Source organism: Megascapheus bottae, chromosome 19 (assembly GCF_031878675.1).
Source record: "Megascapheus bottae isolate mThoBot1 chromosome 19, mThoBot2.hap1, whole genome shotgun sequence".
Classification (NCBI taxonomy): Eukaryota; Metazoa; Chordata; class Mammalia; order Rodentia; family Geomyidae; genus Megascapheus; species Megascapheus bottae.
In genome coordinates, this window is record NC_143527.1 from 3,949,804 (window position 1) to 3,964,787 (window position 14,984).

The following is a 14,984-nucleotide window of genomic DNA, read 5'->3' on the forward strand; positions in this document are numbered from 1 at the left end:
TTCTATGCATTTGGTACTGAGGAATGGAACCCTGGTCTTTGCGCACGCTAAGCGAGCACTCTACCACTAGGCCAAACCCCCAGCTCTCTTTCTTAAACTTTTTTTTTTTGGCCATGGGGCTTGAACTTGGCCTGGGCACTGTGCCTGAGCTCTACAGCTCAAGGCTACCACCCTACCCCTGGGCCTAGGCTCTTTCTTAAAATTTTAAATAATGGCTCCACCTATATCTCAGTAAAATGCATGCAGACACACTTGTAGTCTATGAACCGAATGTAAATGTAGTTATGAATCAAATTAAAATAGTCACCACCCATACCCATGAGCGATAGATGTTTAATTTAAACAAAACCTCATCAATAAGTAAAAATGAAATAATAACATGCTAAATGTGATCAAAAGTCCAAAGTACATTATTTTTAATAGGAAACAGAGAACTGGAATAACTTTTCCTAAATAAATAACACCAGAAGACGCATTAATAGCATTATTCTTATTGAATTGGCTCTCATGTTTCTAGCATTATTCTTTAAGGAATTGAATCGCGCAGAGGCACCAATGCTTAGAAACGACACCCACCAAGTTGATACACACAAGAATTGTCTAGCAAAAGACAACACTTGCCATCAGGCCACTGAAACTGAGTAGCCATCACTTGTTCATCTGCGTAAACATGGAACACTGCACTGCCTAAATGACGCGAGCATATCTTGACTACCACCTATCCCTGCTTACAATGGCCCAGGGTATAACTCAGTGCTAGAGTACACGTCACCCTCATCTCCATCCCCTAAAATCCAAAGAAAACAAGATCTTAACTTCTGAAGAATGACTGGTAGCTCCTTTGTCTCTATCCAGGCACTGGAGATGACGGACCGACCTGGGACCAAACTGGTACAAGATATTGATAGACACTGACACAGCCATTTTCTAGACAGAAAAGAATTACAGTGAAAATACAAGCAACCATCCAGTTCTTCCAGACAGGTTTGTTTGAGGCCCCAGTTGTGAAATTTCAGGCATGTGGTAGTCCCATCCGAATTATAGGGTTCACCTATCTCCCTTCATTCTGCCTGCGGAACATCGAACCTCAGTTACACCAAAGCACCTCATGGAATATGTAGGTGCTTTTCTTTAAAGACACATGTGCACACACACACACACACACACACACACACACACACACACACCATAAACCAAAGGTTATAAAGCATTACATTAGGCCCAACATAGCAGTTTTTCAGTTGAGGACATTCTCAACATAATTGCAATGCCATAATGCATTTCTCAAAACTTTCAAGGCTTAACTCACTGGTCAGCAATTTCTACAAATAATGAGTTAGGCTTGGAAAGGAATCTGTAGAATAACGCAGTTTCTGGAAAACAAGTCTGGTCTGAGACTCTATCTGTCTGTACAGTGTGATGAAGTGGCCAAGAATCACCAGTCAGATCCTCATATGCTGGATGAACTTCCTGTTCTTTCTTGCAGTTCCCAAAATGCCACTGGGTGTCATTGCTGGGGACCGGTGCTGCTTGTCTTGGCATCACAGAAGATACGACTGCCAAATAGAACACTGAGAGTGCTACTGACACAAGTCCGTGCGACTTCGGCAGGAAAAGAGCCCAGGAATTTTTTATGGCGTCACTGGAAGAAACATGGCATATGTCACTTGAAAACAAAACAAAACCAGAAATAAAAAATTAAAAAAGAAAACCCCGCTAGAATGCCGTATTTCAGAGCTGCCTTTTCTTTGGCAAGTCTAAAATAGAAATGTGGGAAATTGCAGATGAGTCACAGGCCACTTGAAATTTAGTCATAAGCACAAGTATCTGAAGGTGAAGAGTGGGTCTTTGCTTCCATCGGGAAGTTTAACTGTAAGTCAGTTTGTGAGCGGATCTCAGAGAAACTAGACAGAAAAGACAGTCAGACTGAATTTCCTTTACAACTCTTGTAAATATTGCTTGGGATATCTTCTCATTTCCCACAAGGAATGAATTCAACAAGGAGGGGAACTTGGTGGGTGAAACTTGAGGCTAGAAAGAGTTTAGGTATTTTACTCTGGGAAAAGTCTATCCTGTGGACTAGAGTGAACTAAAGGATAATTCTGACTATGTCTACTAAGTGCAGCTCACAGTCCTGGGACACCTGTGTTTCTTAACAGCAAGCTTTCCCTTTAGAACTTTCTAGCAGCCATAGATAGCCCCCCTCAGCACCCCGCCTTCAGTAGGAACAATGAGGACATTCGCTTTTGCTTATACTCGAGTGGCTCCTGAGTTTTCCTCAGTCTTTCACATCCATGGCCACCTAGTCATGGCTGTTCATTTCTAGATGTCTACATTTGCCTCCTCACCCCAGTTGCATCACAGGTGAGGCTGCGGCCACTTGCTGGGGCCTGCCCTGCCAGGACAGCTGCGCCCTCTTCGCCCCCTTGGTGCTTGCCTTATTAATGGCACCGTGACATGATGTGCTTTGTCAAGATAGACTCTGTGGGTTCCATTTCTTCCGGTGGTTCCGGGAATGAAAGCTCGGGGAGGTTAAGGGCTGGTCTCTTCTGTCAAGCACTGGGCAATCTCGGCGGGCTGTCAGTGCTAGACATTTAAATATACCTCCAACTCCTGGGAGGAAATCTTCCTTATCAGGTACCAATTTCCCTCCAGGGGAAAAAGAACAGGGACCGTGGATTCTCACAAAGCCGCCTCTCTTGTGTTGACACGGAGACTCTTCCTGTCACAGTAGCTGTTCACTCAAATGTGACAGGGGACACACGGCTGTCATTTTCTATCCACACTAGCCTGTGCCCAGAAAGTCCACCAGCTGTGGGGGTGTCAGGCCTGGCCCCTTGCTCAGAAAATGGAACTGGAGTCTCAGGGCTTTTCGTTTACTGTCACTGGGTTGATTCCTGAACAATCAGAATTTTCTTGATTGATCCTTGGGGGCCTCATTGCTCGTGGCTATTTCCTAGCTACACTGCAAGGCGGTGAGTGTTATTTGTTCTGTGGTGTTATCTCCCAACTTTGAAAGGCCTACAAGTATTTACACTTATCACAAAGATTGTTTTCCTTGGGAAAACATAAATACGTAGGAGCTATGCAATGATTTCCATGTTTAGCAGAATTTCTGACTCAGTCTAAAATCATGCAGTAGGAAGGAATGCCCCCTGCTGCCCACCTCCCATCTCTTGGTGGTTCCAGTGATTTTCTCAGAGTCACGAGAGTTTAAAATTAGCATGCATTCACAGGGAGGTCACTGTGCTAATTCTGTAGATATGTGCATGTGCTGTACTTTGAACACAGTCTTGTTTTCATTAAGTGCTATGGTCATGATTTATTCATCGCATTGCATTAATGTTATATATATATGTGTGTGTGTGTGTGTGTGTACATGTATTTTTGATGAATGTGTACTTTTCTTTATGAGAAAAACAAGGTATACATTCCTGGGTGTAATGGAATTACACTTTCTGAACAGTGTCTTCCCATGTTGGCCAGGCTGTCCTTGAACGCTGGACCCCACCTCAGCTTCTGCCTGCTAGGATTACATGGATGAGCCCCTGTGCCCAGCCCATTTGAGACATCTGAAGTTGGATGTGTATTTTTTTTGCCAGTCATGGGCCTTGAATTCAGGGCCTGCGCACTGTCCATGGACTTTCTCAAGGCTAGAACTCTACCATTTGAGCCTCAGCACCACTTCCAGCTTTTTTTCTATGTATGAGGTACCAAGGAATTGAACCCAGGTCTTGGTACATGCTAGGCAAGCACTTTACCACTAGACCCAACTCCCGGCTCTTGTATATTTTTAAAAAGTCAACTTAGCGGATTTATTTTTTAAAGGATTTTGCCATCCAACTTAGACTTTTGAAAGATAAATCTCAAGGTTTCTATTGAGTTGTGAATATTTTTATTTTTTGCCCTTCCTACACATGTGCATTAGTTTTAAACTAAATTGGATATTTTGGGGCGGTAATGGGGCTTGAACTCTGGGCCTGAGTGCTGTCCCTGAGCTTTTCAGCTCAAGGCTACCATCCTTCCCCAGGACCTGGGTGTTGTCTCTGACTTTTCAGCTTAAGGCCACTGCCCAACCCTTGAGCTACAGGCCCACTTCCTGTTTTCTAGTGATTAATTGGAAATAAGAGTCTCACAGCTTTGTAGTGCCTGATCTGGCTTTGAACCTTGATCCTCAGATCTCGGCTAGGATTACAGATGTGAGCCTCCGTGCAATTAGATATATTTTTCAAGACGATGACTGCCTTATTTTATTAGACCTGCACGCATAGAACATATATACATACCTACATATAAGTAACATATAATCAGTTGACCTAGTGAAATGACATGACTTGGAAAGGCATTGTCATGACAACAACCCTGTGACAGCTGGATTCTGGGGCCGAATGGACAGCCTTGCCCTACTCATTGGCTCGTTGGCTATGTCCTCCTTTTCACTAAAGTTAGGGGACTTGTTTCAGAGATCCTAAGCGTGAATAAACTATCTAAAGAGTCTTGATGTTGAATGATTTTGAGCCCATGCTAAAGGCTACTTAAGTCTAGCATTCAAGTAGTTTATTCAACTCATTCCACATTAAATGCACTCAATTAACTCATTTAACATTTTTCCAAGTGGAGAACTCCCTAATTAGCATCTGGTAACTATGAAGTCATTGCACAGATAGCTATGAAGCAAAATAAGTCCTCAGAAAGCCACTATAGCAGCCAACGCGAGCTGGCAAAGAAGCAGAAGGAAAAGAAGTGAGAGAGCTGTAGGTCAGGAAATGAAGGAGGGAGTGGGTCATTTGAGAAGCCATGGCCACGTGTCAGGCCTTTCTACTCTGCCAAGCCGCCTGACTAAACTAATCTTTCTTGTAAAGAAACGGAAAGACTTGGAAGAAATTATATTACACGGACCCAAAGAAACATAGCCTGCATGGTTTTCCACATGTGGGAGGCCTAGACTACAGGATATTCTTAGCAGATCACAATAACTCAGTAGCTAGGTGCATAGGACCATATACAGTTTTGCTCAGCCAAGTGCAGTCCAAGAAACGGAAACAAGAGGGTTTTTAGTGAATGGTTTGCAATTGTTTTTTTCTTTCGTTTTTGTTCTCCTTTCGCTTATTCCTGTTGTCACTGTTTTTTTGTCTCTATACCCTTCGTCTTGTGTATAAGTTTGTCTGATCTGGGGAAAGGCAGGGGACAAAGGTGAACCAGTGTGAGAGGAATGCTCACCAGACATGGTGTAGGAAACAAACTTTACAGCTTGGGCTCGCGGAGTGTGGAGGAGAAAGTGGGAGAAAATGAGAGGAGAGCGGGAACGCTATTCAAAAAGAAATGTACTCATTTCCTCATGTAACTGCAGCCCCTCTGTGCATCATTTTTACAATAAAACTAAAAAGAAAAACCCAGACTATGGGACAGTTCTAAGAAGGAAGTCAGGGAAGACTTAGCTGTCACTCTGTGTCTTATAGCAGATTTGAAACTGTGCATGGATAAGCTATAAAATTTTTATTAGAGAATAACTAAAGATGATTACTTTGTAGAAATATCTTATTGCCACAGGAGGCCACTGTGGTTGCAATTATAAATCCCTGATACCAATCTGCCATGCCAAAGAGTGAAGACTAAATTTTAATATTTGGCTCTATCTGCCCTTAACTGGTTTCCTCGTGCCTTTATTAATAGCACTGTATAACGTGCCTCAGGCTGTTCTGAAATATCCATCCATGCTTGCACAGCAATCTCTCATGCTGTAAAGTCCTCTGCTTCCTGATTTCCTTGTATTCTCTCTGTGTTACCAGCCATAACTCACTGCAGTGCTGCTGAGAAAACATTACCATAGACAATGCATGCACTGTGACTGGTGCAAGGCCAAAAAAAGTTTTAATGGCCTCAACTCAATTTTAATTTTAGCTAATATTCAGGACCTTATTCTATTTATCTGGGTTCACAATTTATCACCTGTGACATAAATACTTTAATAAAGTACATGCAAAATAAATAATATTCAATTTTATTAATTTGTATCATTGACCATATTAGCAGGTAAGTTTGATTTTTTTAAACAAAGAAACTTGGAAGCCCTTAGATATATTTGAATAGGTTAGTAGAACTCTATACTATTTTTTTCTAATAAAATAACTGTATACAGAGTGCCTCTGAGACTTTTATATATACAGGAATCATGATCACATGGTGTATATGAAATTGTTATCAGTACTAAAGTCACAGAAAGGCTCACGGTTCATGTTCATGTTCAACACAGTTTTCCTTATGAGTTCTAAGACTCAATTATGGCTAGTATATGTGTACTGATACATTTTTATGTGCCATTAAAATAAAAATTTTCAAAACCAAAATTTTCCCAAACCAATAGCTTTTTAGTATTTTAATTTAAATTTCCTGTATGCCATTGAGACAATTCATTTTAATTTCTACAACTCATGAACAGAATTACTTCCCAAGTTCATAGTTGCATAATATCTCCTGAACTGTCATATGTAAATACAGATAAATTTGTTGGTAAATAAAGGGAGTGTCTTTACAGGGTTCCAAACACCACGTATGTCCATTTCACTAAAACATTGCACTGTAATTTTTGGATCATTTGAAATTGTTATATGAAAGCTAAATTAACAAAAAGAGAGGCTATGGGACATAGAGGTCTTTTATCTTTAAGTATAGTGGTTTATGATAACAGATTAGAATTTGTTCTGATGAAGTATTCTGGAACAAGCCTTTCTAGCCACGGCCTTCTTTCTGTGCATTCTTATTTTTGCCAGTTGTTGGGCTTGAACTCAGGGCCTGAGCACTCTCCTTGGACTTTTCTCAAGGCTACAGCTCTACTACTTGAGTGACAGCACCACTTCCAGCTTTTTTCTTATGCGTGTGGAACCAAGGAAATGAACCCGGGTCTTCATGCATGCTAGGCAAGCACTCTACCACTAGGCCAAACTCCCTGGCCCTACTTTCTGTGCATTCTGCAGGTGCAGCAGCTACTGGAGACATCTTAACAAGCCAGGGGCGAGGCTGGAGATGGAACAGCCACTCTTGTAATTTGTTCTGTTACTCAGCTGCCGTGGAATGTGTTTCAGACATAGCCATTGCCGTCATGTCAGGATGACCGTGAGTTACCTAGACCTCTGATTCTAGGCATAGTTCCAGCCCAGGGGAGAGAAAACCATGTAAATATAGGTATGCAGCAATGTGGGATCAAAACAACTTTAGAGATGAGCTTGCCTGGCTCCACAACACAGATGCTAAAGGAATTACGTTTGCTTTATGAAATTTGAGGTGGACTTTGAAAAATGAGCTGATTTCTTCAGGTGGGAACAAGTTCCTAAGGAGAGAAAACATAATTAGAGACTATTGATAATAAAAATAGAAACTGCTATTGCTTTTTGCAATATGGCAAGCTTTATCCTGCTCATCAAAATTAAAATATGCAACACGAAAATTCCGTAACAAATTAGGAAGTCCTTTCAGCACACACATGCTTGAAGGACCTTTTAGCAGGCAAGCTAGTCCAAACAGAACGTGGTCCAAATGGAAGAGTGACTGGAAGGTAGCTGGGAATGCTGTCTTACCGGGGTTCCTTTCAATATTTAGAGGAGCTGGAATGCACATGGTACAGCACTACTGAAAGAAAGTCACACAAGCACATGACATAATTGGATGGAATATAAGAAGGTTTTCCTAGGGAACACATGCCAGAGCCCACCACTGAGAATGGAAAGATACTGACGGAGGACTGGTGTATCGATAAAACCCAAGGACACCCAAAAGTGTAGCGTGAGATCTGTAACTTATTCTACACGTGAAATGAACGTTTTGTTAGTTTTCTTTAGACCTTCAATTATTTTTTTAAGTAGTTGTACAAAGGAGTTGCCATTTGACAGAGCCATGTATCCTGATCATTGTCATCCCAGCATTCTCACCCATCCCTTCCTCATTCTTCATAATTTTGCAGAATAAGCTTGACTGCACCCTCCCTCTCTTCTTTATTTGTCTATTCCTTGACCCCCACGCACCCCTTCTAAGGATCCACTCCCTTTTGCTTTCATTTGCTGAACTTTGATTTGGCCTTTCTAAGGAATTAGGATTTTTTTTAAAGGTACTCTTAAGTTGTAGTTTTCTCAAGGCAAACATAGATTGAAAGCAAGCATACCCTGGTGAAGGAACGGGGGGAGATCTCATCTAAAATCCTTAAAGCCCTGTCAGTTGTGATTTATAGAAATGTCTTTGAGATAATTAAACAGCTCCACTGATTGATTAATTGCATGTATCTTTATATATAAATATGTAGGTACTTAATAAAGAGTGTTGAGTTATAGTAACATGTTTATACTTTCATTATCAAGACTTAAATGTGAAAGGCCTACTTATATAACTTAATAGTTTTCACTAAGTAATGGTAAAGTACTTTCTAGGTAAAAAAAATGAGCTGAGAGAATAGAATGATAGAAGAGAAGTAAATAGACTAAATTGGAGTGAGTCAAATTTTAATTCAGAAAGGAGTATGTTAGTACTGTAAAATGACCAACCAGGTGAGGCTGCGGCCTCTGGATACTTGGAAACTGCAGACTCAAAGTCGTTCCTCAGTGTCTGTGTGTGAGTTTGAACAGGAGTTGCGCTGTCAACAGCAAGTCACCTTTTCTAAGTAAACAACTCCCCAAGAAAGTACCTTCTGCAATTCTATTAGATATTTAAAATAATTAGTTGTTAGTTAAAATTAACAGAAACAGATTTTTAGAACTATATACTAGCCTTTCCTATTTAATATTTGTAGTATATCTCTACAATATGATTTTAGTATTTTAATTTGAAATGCCCAGAAAGTTGGATTCACTCTATAGAATTTGAACTATTGTTTGCAAAGCCAAAAAGAAAAAAAAGTCATAATAAATTTCTTTTTCTTTTCTTCCCCAAACAAAATTACCATAGGTCATGGATCAATTTTGAAAACAAATTCAAGTATAGATTATTTTTATTATTATTTCCTAATTTTAGGAAATACAAACACCACACACACACACACACACACACACACACACACACACAAATACACAAATGAGCAGTCTTTTTGCTAAATAAGGCTGAAAACAATCTAATCTCTTTTCTACACCCTATCAAGGTTTTTAGACCCATTTGATTTTCAATTATGTTAAGAAATGGATCAAAGATGATATCAAGGTTAGGATCTGTACCAAATCTAACCAGAAATGTTGGCCAAATTTAACTGGCTATGGTTTCCATCAAGATATATACTTTCTGCCTGAAGACATTTGATCAAAATAATCTTAAAAGTTATTCTTCATTCCCAAGTAAGACAGGTTTCATTAGATTTACTCTGGTTTTCTTTTCTTTGGTCAATTGTAAGGTTTCAACTCAGGGCCGGGGTGCTCTCCCGGAGCCTTTTTGTTCAAGGCTAGCAGTCTACCGCTTGAGCCACAGTGCCACTTCCAGGTTTTGAGTCTCATGGAAACTGTTTTACCTGAGCTGAGCTGGCTTTGAACCATGGTCCTCAGACCTCAGCCTTCTGAGTAGCTAGGAGTAGAGAGGTTAGCCACTGGTGCCTGACTTGCCTGGATTCTTTATAGAAGAGTTTGCCAGAATGGCAATGTGTCACACAGACTTTCTTTGCTGGAAGTTTTATAGAGTACTTACAAATAAGGAATTGGATTGGATTAATGGTCTGGAAGGAGACAGTAGTAATACTACACCAGCAATCCGAGCTAGTTACTCAAAAGTATCAGACCAAATACTTTAGATTTCCAAGCTTGCCAGGAAGTCACTTTCCTTGCCAACCTATCAGGATGGAGGTACTAGGTCAGATTTCTAAGAAGGCTTTGTAAGCATGGGCCCCACAAAGCCAGCCTGAGTTCCTTGCATGTGTCTCCTTGCCTCTGATTAAGAGAATCATTCTCAAATATGACATTCCATGCAGACCTTGGTTGTATAACCAATGCTTCTAATTATGTTCTTTTAAGGACATGCAAATAACTGCATTGCATAATGTGACTGTACGCATGTAACTCTATTGCTATGAAAATAAGAACATTTCAGAGCTTCAGAATTCTGAAAAAGTCAAACAGGAAGAAGAAAGATGACCTCATTTAACAATGTTTCTTCTCAATTCATGAAAGGTAAGGAAATACAAAAGTGTCTTGAGATAGAAACTTAAGGATAAATGGGTTACTCGTGTGTCTACCAAAACAGACGATCCGAACATTAAGCAAAGGCTACTGCTATGATCAATACCTCTTGCCACCTCTTCTTAGGTCCTCTCTCCTACAATGGCTCTTGTGCTTGACCTGGGGCAGCAGTCTCGTGATCCCACCTAGGGCTCTGCTTGGGTTTGGAAACCCTGGAACAGATCTATTCATGGGATTTCGAGAAGGGTCTTTTTGCTTGAAAACTATGAACCCTCAACTGTGAATATTGCCAAAAACACCCAGAGACTTTTAAAGGAATTAAGTCTGTCTATAAATGACCAAAGACTTAACATAGTTTCCAAACCTAGTTTTCGAAACAGCCAGATCTATTGGATAAGACTGCATTATAAGAATTTTTTCAGGTCAGGAAAATCAAGTCATTCTTATATCTTGCAGAACAGGTAATAAAGTCAGTCCAGACTCATCAGACAACCATATTAATACAATCGGATCAGAAATGGGAAGCTATACGAACAGTCTCACAGTCTCTGGGAAATCCTGTCAAACACATGGCTTCCTTAAAGCAGGTGAACTAGAATTCCTTAGACAGACAGGCTTGTTTCTCTACAACATATTTTCATCATTACATTGAAAATATTTGGAGTTTTGTTTTTAACTTCTGGCAATTTTTTTGCCAGTCCTAGGCTTGAGCTCAGGCCCTGAGCACTGTCCTTGGACTTTCTCAAGGCTAGAACTCTACCACTTGAGCCTCAGCACCACTTTTGGCTTTTTCTATATATGTGGTACCAAGGAATCGAACCCCGGTCTTCGTGCATGCTAGGCAGGCCCTTTAACCACTGGGCCAAACTCCTGGCCAGCTTCTGGCAATTTTGAGGTGCTTTCTCAAATGTGCATTTATCCCTAGGTCAATCATAATAGTGCTCTGTCAAGGTATTCCAGATTCACCTTGGTAATATTATTTAAGAAGGTATTAATCACATAGTATATAAGCAAATGATTTCTGAATTTGGAACTAGAAACAGACACATCAAGATAGGAAACTTGAGTTTTCAAATTTCAACCCTGAGGCTGGGAGTTTGGCCTAGTGGTAGAGTACTTGCCTGGCATGCATGAAGACCCAGGTTCAATTCCTCTATACACATACATAGAAAAAAAAATGGAAGTGGTGCCGAGGCTCAAGTCTTAGAGATGTAGCCTTGAGAAAGTCCAAGGACAGTGTTCAGGTCCTGAGCTCAAGCAGAGGATTGCCCCCCCCCCAAATTTCAACACTGAATAAAAAATAAGTACAGACAAAAAACTAATTAGTTCATAATCTTCCTTGGCAGAGGGTACAAATTTTTTTTTTACCAGATCTCAAAATAGTGAAATATCCACAAAAAGAAAAAAAACCCAAGAAGGTGGTCATATTTTACTCCGCAGAGAAAAGATCACAATGACCAGCCCATTCACAAAGAAAGACAAAAGTTGACAGCTTAGGCCAGGTGCGGCGGCTCATGCCTTTAATCCTGGCTACTCAGGAGGCTGAGATCTGAGGATCGAGGTTCAAAGCCAGCCTGGCCTCTAAAGCCCATGAGACTCATATCCAATTAACCACCAGAAAACTGGAAGTAGCACTGTGGCTCAAGAGGTAAGGTGGTAGGCTTGAGCTGAAGGGCTCAGGGACAGCACTCAGGCCCAGAGTTCAAGACCCACGACCAAAAAAAAAATTGACAGCTTCTCTAAACAAACAAATGTTCAAAGACAATTGCAATCATATATGTTCCAGGTCAGCATTGAGCACAGATCCAGAGAGGAGCCCAGAAAAGAGGGAAATGGAAAACTGGGCTGCCTATATTGCTATCATTGGATTCAGAATTGGGTATCTTAGAGAAAATGTGGTAAAGCTCAAGTTTCGTGTGGGAGCTGTTCTTGGGGCAAAGTGAGGGTGACTTTCTGCAGTAGACCTCAGAAGAGCACTCTTGTTATTTGGCCACTTTCTAGAAAGGAAATATTGAAGAATTATAAAATAGTAAGATAGAAGTGTTTCTAAATTTCAGTTCTTTTCCAGAAACACAAGATTTGGTCAAAACTCATTATTACCCAAGCTTAAGGGTGTTAAAAAATCAAAGCAACTAAAACATACAGTTCTTCTAGAAACTTCTGTAAGATTCTTCACATTTAAAAATTACCAGATATTTTATATTTGAAAAAATGAGTCATAAATAGAAAGAGAGTCAGAAATATGGTAAGATTTATTCTTGGAAAAGATGTAAACTCTAATAGAGCTGTACCTTCTATTCAAATGCTCAGGAGATAGGAGATTTGTGGCGTTAGAATGAGCCTGTATTGTCTACCTGCTTTCTAAAAGTACCAGTTACATTGTACATCATTTACCAAGGTTAGATGTTTTTTTTTTCCATTAGCCTATGAAATACATTGAATTGCTCTACTGGTAAAATTCAAGATATCCGCAAAAAAGAAACATTTAATGAGTGGGTTGTTAATTAGAAGCAAGCGTCAGTGAGAAATCATTCTGGTTTCTTGCCGATGTTTTAGGGGTGTACATGATCTCCTTGATGAGTGGGGACGTAGTTCGCCTGTCTGTCGTGTGTCATGTCTACTCCGACTGGCAGGAATCAAGCCAGGAACCAGGACAGCCATGCACATCCTGAGCAGGCGGTGAAGAGCTGGGTCTGCTTGCTGGGTCTTCTCTAAACCCAGAGCCTTTACGTTTTCTCAAACAACTTGTTAGCTCAGTAAATGCACACTGTCAGGATCAAGAGAAAGCACCAAACTCTACAAAGAGAATGACTATTATAGCACGCATTTAACATGCAGTAATTTGTCAAAGTCTCAAGTCACTTTACATTTAGCTTGGCATTACATGAGAGACTTAGCTACTCGGTTGACAACTGTGAATTTCACATACCCTGCATTGTAATGCCAATAGTTTAATTAATGTGAATATGTTAGATGAAATATTTACTTTCAAAATCAATCCTTGGCTCCTTCAACTCACACATGGTACCCTGAGATCATCACAGTGGAATGTCTTCTACTTTTCATTGCATTTGTTTTGTGCTAAAGTCTTTCCACATCCAAAAATATTTCAGAATTTTTGTTAATGCTAATGCATTCAATGAAATAACAAGCTGTATTCAAAATGAGTGAGGACCACTAAACTCTTCATAACTGATGTATACAAATGTCAAATTATTAAATAATAGAATTGAATAGAAATAACAAGACGTACTTGAGTGTCAGTTACCTCATTTTGATATTGGTAGCTAAATCTTTTAAAAATTGAAGTATTTTGTGTGTGTGTGTGTGTGTGTGTGTGTGTGTGTGTGTGTCTATTGGTTTCTATTTCAGCTTCCTGTGGGGAGTAAGCCACTGGTAATCAACGTATTACTGGGATTTTAGTGCAGGGTCTTATGCTTTCCGGGCAGGCATTCTATCACTTAGGCCGTGTTCCCATGGTCCCAGCTGCTCGTTGTTGAATGAAGTCTCGCTCTGTGCTGAGGCCAGCCTGGACTGTGCTATAGGACTGCTGATCTGGCCAGACATTACCGGGCCTAGCTTTTGGTCAATTGAGCTGAGTCTTCTGGACTCTTGCTATAGGCTGGTCTGGAACCACGGTCTTCCACATTTCTACCTCCCAGCCATTTTGGATGAAAGATACTCGCCCTGAGCCCAGCCTGAATCGTTTTACGGTGAACGGAGGGATGACTTTTCCACTAAACCTATGCTTGCATTGCTGTTCCCATGTCTGCCCACATCCACAGGGGAAGGCATATGAATCTTCTCCACGATCGTGGGAGCTGTGCCACTGTATCCGCCAGCAGTAAAGCCAAGAGCTGCAAGCAGGGCTAGGAAAAGTTCTGCAGTTGTCGTAACATGGCCCCAGAGGCCAACTGCAAATGTCTTTGAAATACTATCTCACAAAAGGATTTCAACCCAGGTGGCTGGCCTAGAGAGAGACACCATCTCAGAACATGTTTGGAATACAAATGGCATACACCTCTGACTGAATAAAAAAAAAGCTCAATAATATGAATTTGAAAGGCAAAAGCATATGAGAATAAAACTGACATTTCATTTCTAGAGTCATCAAGCCTAGATCTAGGAGATTTGCATAGAAATAGAGCAATACCTTGATGAGAAAAATAGCTGTGTCCCTGACTCCCCCTCCCCCCCGTTCCTGTGCGTGTTTCTCTGTATTCTGAATCAGGTGAATATCGCTGGTTCCCCATCAGTTCCATCTTGGCCGGCCTGCTCCTGGTCCCAGCAGGGTTTGCATTTAGGTTATTGTACCTAATAATGGTGTATGCAGAGCCTGCACTCACCACACACCCAAGAGAAGCCACCCTGAGGAAAGTGGGGTTGCATGACTATCCCCCAATCCCACTGTGTAAGAAGAAAACCCATGCCGTGATAATAACTTAAGAATACGTTGCAGACTACTAGATATGTTCCAGAAAGCACCTGTGATTCTGAATAAATGAAACACTCACAGGCAGCAAAATAGGCATGGCATCTTCGTATGTGAAATTCACCAGGCTAGAGGCTGTCCACCTAAAAAGAGAGGGAAAGAAAGCCCTTCCGAAGGAGGTCATGCTACTTGAAATGTGCCTCCCTCACCATTCTTGCCATGAAGTCCTAACTTCTTTGCTCACACATGTGTGTGTGTTTTTGCAAAGACAGTCCTGGCTTGTCATGCTTTATATAGTGGGGATGCTAATTCAAAAGGACAAATGTTTGTATGAAAAGGGAAAATACAGGCAGAGACACAGATACAGGGACAAGAGCATGCTTCAGTGAATGTAAACCTGAGAGTGTGCA